The following is a 9,840-nucleotide window of genomic DNA, read 5'->3' on the forward strand; positions in this document are numbered from 1 at the left end:
TCACCTGGCCACGAACCTCATAAACACGCACCACCTCGTGGACTCCAAAACCTCAAGTTAGGATCCAGATCCAGCTTGTTATGGCCCAAAGACTAATTTTTTAGATCAGTGTTATTTCCAGTCTCCTATACCTCATTTTGGGGTCCAAAACACCCTTTAGAGGGCTTCCACTATCAATTTTAGAGCCTCATGCCTCCTATTTGGGACCAAACCCTTCCCTTTAGGGCCCAAATCCTTCTCTTTAGAGCCCGAACCCTTCTCTTCAGAATAAATAAATAAATAAATAAATTATTTATGGCACAAAATCCTTTCTTAAGAGCTCATACCCTTCTCTCTAAGGCCCAAACTCTTCTCTTCAGAGACAAAAAAAAAAAAAAAATTCTTCAGGGCCCAAACCCTTCTCTTTAGGGCCCAAGGCTTTCTTCTCTTGAGGGCCCAAGCCATTCTCTTCAGGGCAAAACAAAAAAACTATTCTTCAGGGCCCAAACACATCTCTTTATGACACAAACCGTTCTCTTTTGGGCAGAAACCCTCTCTTTAGGCCCCAAGACCTTCTCTTCAGAGCCTGAAACTCTTCTTCCCCTTATGCCCCAAACCCTTCTTCTCTTTCTGGCCAAAGCCCCTCCCTTCAGGGCCCAAGCCCTTCTTCTCTTTAGGGCCCAAACCCTTCTTGTCCTTCGGGCCCAAATCCCTCCCTTTTGGGCCCAAACCCCTCTCTTCAGGACCTAAGCCCTTCTTTTTAGGGCCCAAGCCCTTCTTTTTCGGGCCCTAGACCTTCTCTTTAGGGCCCAAGCTGTTCCCTTCAGGGCAAAACGAAAAAACTATTCTTCAGAGCCCAAACCCCTCCCTTCAGGGCTCAAGGCTTTCTTCTCTTCAGGGCCCAAACCATTCTCTTTAGGGCAAAAATCCCTGTCATTCAGGGCCCAAACCCCTCCCTTCCGGTCCCAAAACCCTCCCTTCATGGCACAACCCTTCTCTTTAGAGCCCAAACCCTTCTGCTCCTTAGGCCGCAAATCCCTCTATTTAGGGCCCAAACCCTTCTTTCTCAGGCCCAAACCCCTCTCTTTAGGATCCAGAAACCTCCCTTTAGACCCCAAACCTTCTCTTTCAGGACCAAACCCCTCTTTTAGGGCCCAGACCCTCTCTTTAGGCCCCAAGCCCTTCTCTTCAGGCCCTAAGCCCTGGTCTGTAGGCTCCAAGGGCGGATTGTTCAGAGGACGAGCGCAGGGATGAGCCTGAATGCGACCTCTACCAAGGATCGTAAATCCTCCTGCATGAAGTCGACCCGGGTAGAACTGTGGGACGGCATGCAGCGCAGGTGCCTGATGCCCAACATCACCGCCAAAGGTACGGGCACCCCCAGCACCACAGGAGTAGTGTTGGCAACCACATTTGGGGCTCTCCTTGGGTGAGACCCAGTGCCGGAGCCATTCCGGGGTGTCTCCTCTGGGGCTTTTCATCTGCCACAGAACCCCGGCTCTGGGGTGCTGCAGGAGCTGTGGGACCACCAGACCCAGCGTGACCAGGTTTTCCTTTGCTTTCCAGAGCAAACAGATGTCTGGAATGCGGTGGCAAACTACGTGCTGCAGCAGCTCCTGCAAGGCAAGGTGGGTCGGCGCCGCGTCCAACTGCTCTGCTTGGCTTCCCCAAGTGAGGGAAGTCCCCACGGAGCATTTTTGGAAGGGCAAGGGGAGGGAAAGGACTGGAATGGGGCCACCTCCAACTCTTCCTCCAGCCTGTCCTCACCCTTTGGCCCTTCCCTTCCACTTGCAGGGCATCCAAATCCCCACTCTGGGCTCCTTTGACATAATCCAAAACCAGATCGAAGCTGGGGACAAGGCAATGATTTTGCCATGGCCGGAATTTCACCTGGCCACGCACCTCATAAACCCACACCACCTTGTGGACAGCAACGGCAGCCTGCCAGGTAAGGCGGAGGAAGAAACCTTGCTGGCTGCACGGGTAGGGCATGTGGGGAATCGCCTCTGGCTCAAAAGCCAAGCCCATGGAGCCAGCCCAAAGCAGGGGCATTTTGAGTTATGGCTGCAACGAGCAGCACGTGGGGGAGACACATGAAGGGCCGCCGGGTGACTAACAACATCCCTTCCGTGTGGTTTTCCAGCCCACAAGAAGCTGGAGCCCCTGAGACGTGCCGAGCTGGCGGCGGAGGCCTGTGTGCCCTGGCAGAAAGCTGAGAGCTGCATCCGAGGCACCATGGCCCTCATCTCCCAGTGCCTGCAGGAGGGGCAGAACGTCACCCTCGTCCTGAGGGACCTGGGCGTGCTCCTCATTGAAGGCACCAGGGTGGAGATGAAATTCTACTATGACATCCTGGGAGATGCTGTGTGGGAAGGAGGACCTTCAGGACCTTCAGAAAGGAGGCTCATGCCCTGGTGAGGGTGCTCCCAAGGCTCCAGCCTGCCCCAAAACTCTGCCCACCAGCTGGGCACAGCCATTTGTCCCCACATCTCGGTTGCTTCCCCAGAACTTAGCCCTGCGATGGGAAGTGGCCACGGTGACTGTGCGTGGGGACGGAAGGAGGATGCAGATCCGAGACCCCGCTGACCCCCCTAGGACCAGTGTCGGCAGCAGCAGCACCCCACTTCTGACCATGTCCGTCCTTTCCAGCCTCAGCGGGATTGCTTGACATGCCTTTCACTGTGCGCTCGAGTATCCCGAAACACGAGCTCCAACGGCTGAAGGAAATAAAAGCACAGGAGATCAAGAAGAAATCCGAGATCGGGTGAGGCCGGAGGCTTACGGTTGTCTTCTTCCCAGCAGGGAGCCCCTCGCCCAGCCCCAAACACTCCGGGCTGGGGCTGCCCCGCAGTACTGAAAGCAGCACCCGGAGGGGCGAATGGGGCTGGTGGTGTGCAAGCAGGCACACGTCTTGAGGGTGCAGGATGCAGCCCCAGTGCCATCGTGTGCTCATGCAGTCTTTTTTGATTTGTTTTCAGCAGGCTGCCAGAAATCCCAGGGCTGCCTCTTGCCAAAAACCAGCCTTTGGTCAGCCAAGACCAGGACAAACACAAAGGCAGAAACGGAACACCAGAGGTGTGGGCAGCAACACCTCCGGGAGTCACTGGAGAAGAGTCAGGAGTGGACGCAGTCCTCCGTGGAGGTGGACTGCCAAAAACTCCAACAAAGACAACCTCCAAGAAGCTGTCTCTCCCTTTGAGAGCTCCAACTGTGAAGAGACTCCCTAGAATCGTCATTTCATCACCAACGAGTTCTGAGGAGAGCCTGCCCCAGAGGCCTTGCTATAACACCTCTCTGCTGCTGCCCACCCCGGAAGGTACATCCAAGACACACGAACTCAAAATGTCTAGAGTAAGGTGCCTGGGAAAGCAGAGAACCCCCACACAATCTGAGATTTTGCAACTTTGGAAGCGTCACCTCAAAAAGTAAAACCTAAAAACGATTGGGATTTGTGTCCATGTTGGGAGCTGTCTCCTCATAGGCAGGCAGAGTTTGGGGGGCAGTGGGGGCTGTTGGGGGACCCCATGGTTCTGGTGGGCACTTGGACATGACAAGGCAGCGCTTCTAAACAAGGATTTGCATCCGGCTGACTTGGGGCAGGCGGCCGCAGATGCCAAAGGGGCAGGAATGGGACTTGCGTGGTGCAGTTTATTTATTTCACCCTGGGATGGATAATTAATTAGGGTTAATTTTTGTCACAGCGGCCCTTGTGGTGCCATTCTCGATTTGTGCCCGGAGCAGTGCTTATGGCACACTGCTGCTTTGGCTGCTCTGAGCAGTGGTCTCATGGCGCTCACCTAAAGCACCATTTTTAATGCCCCAAGCCCCCTTTTGAAGGCCCAAAACCTTCGTTTTGCAAACCAAAGCCACATTTGAGTGTCCACATCCCCATGGTAAGAGCCCAAAGCTTCTGTTAAGGGTCCAAACCCCAAACTGCTTTTGAGAGTCCAATGGACTGGTTTTAAGATCAAAGCGTCTGTTTTACTATCAAAACCACAAGTTTGGATCCAGATCCAGCTTGTTATGGCCCAAAGACTAATTTTTTAGATCAGTGTTATTTCTAGTCTCCTATACCTCATTTTGGGGTCCAAAACATCCTTGTAAGGGCTTCCACCATTGCTTTTAGAGCCTCATGCCTCCTATTTAGGGCCCATACCCTTCTCATTAGGGCCCAAACCCTTCTCTTCAGGGCAAAAAAAACAAATTTTTCTGGGCACAAAACTCTCTTGAGGGCTCAAACCCTTTCTTGACAGCCCAAACCCATCTCTTCCGGGCAAAAGCCCTTCTTGTCTTTAGGGCCCAAGCCTTTCTTCTCTTTAGGGCCCAAACCCTTCTTTTCAGCAAAAAAAAAATAAAAAATAAAATAAAATAAAATAAATCTTCAGGGCACAAAACCGTTTTTGAGGGCCCAAACCCTTCTCATTAGGACCCAATACCTTCTTCACTTAATGGCCCAAACCCCTCTCTTCAGGGCCCAAGCCCTTCTCTTTAAGGTCCAAGACCATCTCCTTAGGGCCCAAACACCTTTATTGAGAGGTCTAACCCTTCTCTTTAAGGCCCAAGCCCTTCTCTTTAGGGCCCAGGCCCTTCTCTTTAGGGCACAAGACCTCTTTATAGCCCAAAAACCTCTCTTTAGGCCCAAACCACTTCTTCTCCTTAGGGCCCTAATCCTTCTTAAATTCAGGGCACAAAGCCTTCTCTTTAGGGCACAAACCCCTCTCTTTAGACCCCAACCCTTCCTTTTTGGCTTCAAACTGTTCTTCCGTTAATGCCCCAAACCGTTGTCTTCCGGGCCCAAGCCCTTCTTCACTTTCGGGCCCAAACCCTTCTTCTATTTAGGCCCCAAAGACTTCTATTTAGGGCCCAAACCCTTCTCTTTAGGGACCAAACAGCTCTCTTTAGCTCCCAAACATTTTAGGGCCCAAACCCTTCTCTTTAGAGCCCAAACCGCTCTCTTTACAGCCAAAAACCTTCTCTTTCAGGCCCAAATCCCTCTCTTTAGGCTCCAAGCCCTTCCCTTCAGGGCCCAATCCCCTCACTTCCAGGCACAAACTCCTCTTTTTAGGGTGCAAGCCCTTCCTCATTTTGGAGCCCAAACCCCTCCCTTCAGGGCCCAAAGTCTTCCCTTTAGGGCCCAAACCCCTCCATTCCGGGCCTATACCACTCCCTTCATGGTGCAAGCCCTTCTGTTTAGAGCTCAAACCCTTCTTCTCCTTAGGCCCCAAACCCCTTTCTTTAGGGCCCAAACACTTCTCTTTCAGGACCAAACCCCTCTTTTAGGGCCCAGACCCTCTCTTTAGGCCCCAAGCCCTTCTCTTCAGGCCCTAAGCCCTGGTCTCTAGGGTCCAAGGGTGGATTGTTCAGAGGACGAGCGCAGGGATGAGCCTGAAGGATCAGGGATGACCTCTGCCAAGGATCGGAAACCCTCCTGCATGAAGCCGACCCAGGTAGAACTGTGGGACGGCACGCAGTGCAGGTGCCTGATGCCCAACATCACTGCCAAGGGTACGGGCACACCTGGGCACAGCCTTTTGTCCCCACATCTCAGTGGCTTCCCCAGAACCGAGCCCTGGGATGGGAAGTGGCCACGGTGCCTGTGCAGGAGGATGGAGGTCCAAGACCCCGCTCATCCCCCTGGGACCAATGTCAGCAGCAGCAGCTCCCCACTTCTGACCATGTCCGTCCTTTCCATCCTCAGTGGGATTGCTCGACATGCCTTTCACCGTGTGCTCGAGTATCCCAAAATACGAGCTCCCACAGCTGAAGGAAACAAAAGCACAGGAGAACAAGAAGAAATCTGGGATCAGGTGAGGCTGGAAGCTCACAGCTGGAGCTTTGATGTGTTTTCAGCCAGCTGCCAGCAATCCCGGGGCTGCCTCCTGCCAAAAACCAGCCTTTGGCCAGCCAAGACCACGGCAGACTCACAGCCTGAAGTGCAACACCACGGATGGACCAAGCGGGGCCATCGACATCTCAGGGGGTCACAGGAGAAGAGCGAGGAGTGGGCGCTGTCCTCCGTGGCGGTGGACAGCCAAAAACTCCAACAAAGAGATCCTCCAAGAAGCTTTCTCTCCTTTTGAGAGCTCCAACTGTGAAGAAAGTCCCCACAATCATAATATCATCTCCATCGAGCTTGGAGAAGAACCTGCCCCAGAGGCCTCACTATAACACCTCCCTGCTGCTGCCCACCCTGGACAATACATCCAAGACGCTGGAACCCGAACCGCCCAGAGCAAGGCACCTGGAACAGGAGACACCTCTCTCACAATCTGAGATCCTGGAAATTTGGAAGCATTACCTCAAAACGTAAAACCCAAAAGCCATTGGGGTGTGTGTCCAAGTTTATTTCCAGCAATACACGGCACAGACATGTCACAAATGGACAGGAAGGGAGAGGAGAAAACCTCATTGCTTATTTTGGTACCAGTTTCTGTGTCTTAGCAAGGATCAAAGGCTGTTGGAGGCGAGATGAGAAAGAATCAGGGCACAGCTGCAGGTATCTGCTGCGCAGCTGAAGCACACTCGGGCAGGATGGAGCTCTGGGGCATCCAGCAGGAGCTGGTTCCCAACCCACGGCACTCGGGTCACTCTCCAGGTGCCCAACTCCATGCTGATATGCCAGGAAGCAGAAAGAGAGAGGCCAGAGGCCGTGGGACATGCTGCCCTCTCTCCACTGACAAGGGACATGACAAGGCAGTGCTTATTAACAAGGATTTTGCATCTGGGTGATTTGGGGCAGGCGGCTGCAGATGCTGAAGGGGCAGGAATGGGACTTGTGTGGTGCAGTTTATTTATTTCACCCTGGCAGGGATAATTAATTAGGGTTAATCTTCGTCACATTGGCCCTTGTGGTGCTGCTCTGGATTTGTGCCCGGAGCAGTGCTGATGGCACACTACTGCTTTGGCTGCTCTGGGCAGTGGCCCCATAGCACTCACCTAAAGCACCGTTTTTAATGCCCCAAGCCCCTTTCTGAGGGCCCAAAGCCTTTGTTTTGGAACCCAAAGCCACATTTGAGTGTCCGCCACCCCATTGTAAGAGTACAAAGCTTCCTTTATGGGTCTGAACCCCAAACTGCCCAAAGGGCAGAGTTTGGGCCTCTCTAAGGCCCAAACCCTTCTCTTTAAAGCCCAAGCCCTTCTTCTCTTTAGGGCCCAAACCCTTCTTCTCCTCTGGGCCCAAATCCCTCCCTTTTGGGACCAAACCCCTCTCTTCAGGGCCTAAGCCCTGATTTTTAGGGCCCAAGCCCTTCTTTTTTGGGCCCAAGACCTTCTCTTTAGGGCACAAGCCGTTCTCTTCAGGGCAAAACGAAAAAACTATTCTTCAGGACCCAAGCCCTTCTTCTCTTTAGGGCCCAAACCGTTCTCTTCAGGGCAAAAAACCCTGTTATTCAGGGCCCAAGCCCTTCTCTTCAGGGCCAAACCCCTCTCTTCAGGGCCCAAGCCCCACTATTTAGGGCACAGAGTCCCATTTCTGGGGGCTGAATCTCCACAGTAACCCCCAAGCCCTCTTTGAAGCAGGCATGGCCTTGCTGGTAGGGTATAATGGGACCTCTGAGGGAGCAAGGGCTCATTGTAGGACCCAAATCCTCATTTCAGGGCCCCAAAGCACCACGGTGGGGTCCACAGTCCCAGTTTTTGGTTTGGGATTTCAAAGTGTCCGTCTGAGCACTCACAGCCACATTTTAAGGGCCCAGACCCTCATTTTTAGGACCCCAAACCTTCTTTTAGTGTCCAGGCCCCATCTTAAGGGTCCAAGGCTCCCAGTTTCACCATCCAAAGTCTGGCGGTCCACATTGGGGTGACGTGGCAAGGGGGTGGCAGCGGGGGGCACCCCCAAATTGAAGGATAAGGGTGTCCCCCATGCCCCCCAGGAGCCCCCAGACCCACTTACTGGTGTGACTGGTACAGGAAAAGGATGAGTGAGGGGGTCCCCAGTGCTCCCAGTGCCCCCAAACACTCCTAATGGTGCAACTGGAACCCCAGGAAGATGGACAGGGGCAAGTCCAGTGCCCCCCAGCAGCACCCAAACCCCCTTACTGGTGTGACTGGGACTCTCAGGGGATGTGTGAGAGAGACCCCAGTGCTCCCAGTACCCCTAACCCACTGTACTGGTGTAACTGGGATCCCACAGAGATGCTTGAGGGGGGCTCCCAGTTCCCTCTAGCACTCCCTGAACGCCGTTACTGGTGGCACTGGGATGCCACAGGGCCGGGCGGGAGGGGGGGTCCCCAGTGCTCCCAGTATCCCCCAGTGCTCCCAGTATCCCGCAACAGGGCTAGGCAAGCACACCCGGCCACGGCTGGGAGCGGCAGCGTAATAAGGACTCTCTGCGCCCTTATTAATGACTATTAATTAAAAGGGGAACCCCCCTCGCAGCCCACTTGGTATCTCCCAGCGCTGCCCGGCCCTTTGCCCTCACCCAAGATGGCGGCGCGGCGGCTTCAGGGCGGCGCCTGCTGAGGGCAGGGGAATCCCCAGCGCGTGCAGCGGAGGCGGCGGCGCCGCGAACGGAGGTGGCGGGGGCCGGGGGGGCCCGGAGGGGGCTCGGGGGGGGGTCTCGGGGGGTGCCGGGGGGGTGAGGGCTCGGGGGGGGCACGGGGAACCTCGGGGCACCCCCCCTGGGGGGGTCCCGGGCGCGGGGGGCGCTGCAGGGGTCCTGTATTGAGCCCCCCTCCCCCCCCCCAGGCCTGTGATTTTGGGGGGGGGGGCCGGGAGTGGGGGGGTGGGGGGGTCGGGGGAGGCTGTGAGGTGCTGGGGGGGTTGGGGGGACCCCCCCACAGCCCCTTCTGGAGGTGTTTTGGGGGGTCCTTGGGCTGGGGGGGGGGGGTGCGGGGGCTCCTGGGGTGGTTGGGGGGGGGGAAGGAGGGTTTTGGGGGGGGACATAGGGGGGCTATTTTTTTGGGGGGGGGGACAACAGGAAACTTTTGGGGTCCTCACAGCCGGGGTCCCTCTGTGGGGGGGTCCTTTTGGGGTCTCTGTATGGGGGGGGCCTTTTGGGGTCGCTCTATGGGGGAGTCTCTTTGGGGTCCCTGTTTGGGTGGGGGGGGGTCTCTTTAGGGTCTCCTCCATGGGGGGGGTCCTTTTGGGATCCCTGTTTGGGGGGAGGTTCCCACGGGGTCCCTGTATGGGGGTCCTTCTTTGGGGTCCCTCTTTGGGGGGGGTCCTTTTGGGGTCCCTCTTTGGGGGGGGTCCTTTTGGGGCCCTCGTATGGGGAGGGGTCCCCACGGGGTCCTGCGTATGGGGGGGGTCCTTTTGGGGTCCCTTTATGGGGAGCTCCCAGTCCAGCTGCTCCCATCCCCGCAGGGCTGGGGGGGGGGGCCCCAAACTGGCCCATACTGGTCAGCCCCCCCCCCATTTGTGCGGCCATAACTGGGAAGGGGAAGGGCCTTGAGGCTCCCCCCTCCCCCAAATTTCCCCCCAGAGACCCAGATGCCCCCCCAAAAGGCCATCTGGGTGCCCCCCCCCCCATTACAGGGGACCCCCAGGTGTCCCCCCTCAGTGACAGCGCCGTCCCCTCTGTGTGTCCCCCCCCCCCCTTTTTAGGGGACCCCAGTGCCCCCCCCGGGGACCGCCCCCATGGCGGAGGAGCTGGAGCCGCTGCTGGAGCCCCCCGAAGTCTTCCTCGAGCTCTGGAACATGTGAGTGGGGGCGGGGGGGGCACGGGGGGGTGACAGGGACACGGGGGGGGGTGACAGGGATGGGGGGGTGCCACCCGGTGACCTTATTGTGTCCCCCCCCCCCTCCAGGCTGCCCGATAACATGCACTCGCTGTCCCCCCCTGACGATCCGCTGGCTGTGGTAAGTGGGGGGGGGGTCCCGGTGTCCCCAAGGGGGGGTCCCGATGTCCCCAAGGGGGTCCCA

The 9,840-nt window shown here is 56.4% G+C and overlaps 1 long non-coding RNA gene across 1 annotated transcript in view; it reads left to right on the plus strand.

The window, feature by feature from the left end:
* Positions 1-9,526: 9,526 nt before the first annotated feature.
* Positions 9,527-9,840, plus strand: part of LOC116501652 — a 10,519-nt gene continuing 10,205 nt past the window's right edge. Inside the window, exons 1-2 of the long non-coding RNA XR_004254473.1 lie at positions 9,527-9,617; positions 9,726-9,777. This is a non-coding gene — a long non-coding RNA (uncharacterized LOC116501652). The remainder of the gene's footprint in view (positions 9,618-9,725; positions 9,778-9,840) is intronic.

Source organism: Aythya fuligula, unplaced genomic scaffold (genome assembly GCF_009819795.1).
Source record: "Aythya fuligula isolate bAytFul2 unplaced genomic scaffold, bAytFul2.pri scaffold_60_arrow_ctg1, whole genome shotgun sequence".
Taxonomy (NCBI): domain Eukaryota; kingdom Metazoa; phylum Chordata; class Aves; order Anseriformes; family Anatidae; genus Aythya; species Aythya fuligula.